At 38.4% G+C, this 1,290-nt stretch overlaps 1 long non-coding RNA gene across 1 annotated transcript in view; it reads right to left on the bottom strand.

Annotated features, from left to right (window-relative positions):
* The window catches only part of LOC108797203, a 39,322-nt gene extending 38,548 nt beyond the window's left edge, over positions 1-774 (bottom strand). Inside the window, exon 1 of the long non-coding RNA XR_001941863.1 lies at positions 683-774. This is a non-coding gene — a long non-coding RNA (uncharacterized LOC108797203). The remainder of the gene's footprint in view (positions 1-682) is intronic.
* Between the last annotated feature and the right edge of the window lie 516 nt (positions 775-1,290).

Raw genomic sequence — 1,290 nt, 5'->3', positions numbered from 1 at the left:
CCCCCCACACACACACACACACACACACACAGAGACCAAGAGACCATAGGTCTGTCATTTCCTCTGTCTGTTACTGCTCCACATGCCCTTTTTCCTCTGTCATCCAAGCGGAAATTAGAGACCGGGACTAACCAGAATTACTTTTGGAAATTAAGAAATAAAGCCAAGAAGTGTATAAGAAACATTTCATGTAACACAAACAGAGAAAAGCAAACACAGACATACAAAGTTTACACATATTACTAACACAATAATAAATAGTAGTACAATGTAACACGTGTATGTCAATCTGAATATCAGAGAGCACACAATATATACGATGCTTCAACAACATGTTGACATAATGAAACATAATGTAATATATAAATCATACACATTTACATGCCAAATGTCACATGCAGAGCAAACCTCTTACATGTAAGTCCCAGACAGGCTGTGTTTGGCTTGGAAACACGAAGCATTCTGTTGGGAGTGTATACCTTACAACGTATAGGAGGCTTTTATGAGCGGATTGCTATAGATAGGCATCACATGCAAATCATGGCAGAAGCAATGCTAAAACTGAGACAAATGTTTTACTGGCAGCACAACATGCACATGTCACAGATTCACATGAATTTGTGTAAAAAGATGACATCCAGGCACATACATACACATACATACAGATGTGATTGTTTCATACCTGTTTTTTCCTGCAATCTGTCTCTTTGTCTGCTCTCTCCCTTAACCCCTCTCTTTTTCTTTTACACAGCTGCAGGCTGCTGCTTCACTCTCTGACAGTTTCCTCCCATCAGCATCTCCTCCTCTGACCTCTCTCTTCCTCCACCCCCCTTCCACTTCCTCACTCCCTTCCTCCCATCCTCCCCCTGCAGGGTGTCAGAGAGAATAGAGAGCCATGAACCTATGCTTCCTCACATAGGGTGATATACAAAAAATCCAGCGGACTTTTGTTTTTTCCCTGTTATCAAAGCTGAAACATGAATCATCCATGTAGTTTAAACTTTAGACAAATGTTAGCTTTCACATCAATCTCTACAACTATGATACGTATTAATCAATGCTAAATACCTAGTTGAATTATATGTGTTCTGTGTGCTTGTGTTTCTGAATAATGTTTTTTTTTTTCACATTTTACATTTACAAATATAAAATTGCACTGTATAAGTGTGTCTGGGGGGATAGATTGTAAGCTCCTTCAGAGAACATTAGAGGACAGTCTAATATATCAGCAGTGAATAAATAATAGAAATAAATAAATACACTAGACTTTGTAGGCATTCATCTAAATGA

The sequence above is a fragment of the Nanorana parkeri genome, unplaced genomic scaffold (assembly GCF_000935625.1).
Source record: "Nanorana parkeri isolate BGI_ZX_2015 unplaced genomic scaffold, ASM93562v1 scaffold33, whole genome shotgun sequence".
Classification (NCBI taxonomy): Eukaryota; Metazoa; Chordata; class Amphibia; order Anura; family Dicroglossidae; genus Nanorana; species Nanorana parkeri.
The sequence above is the reverse complement of the archived record's forward strand: the minus strand, read 5'-3'. Positions and strand labels throughout refer to the sequence as shown.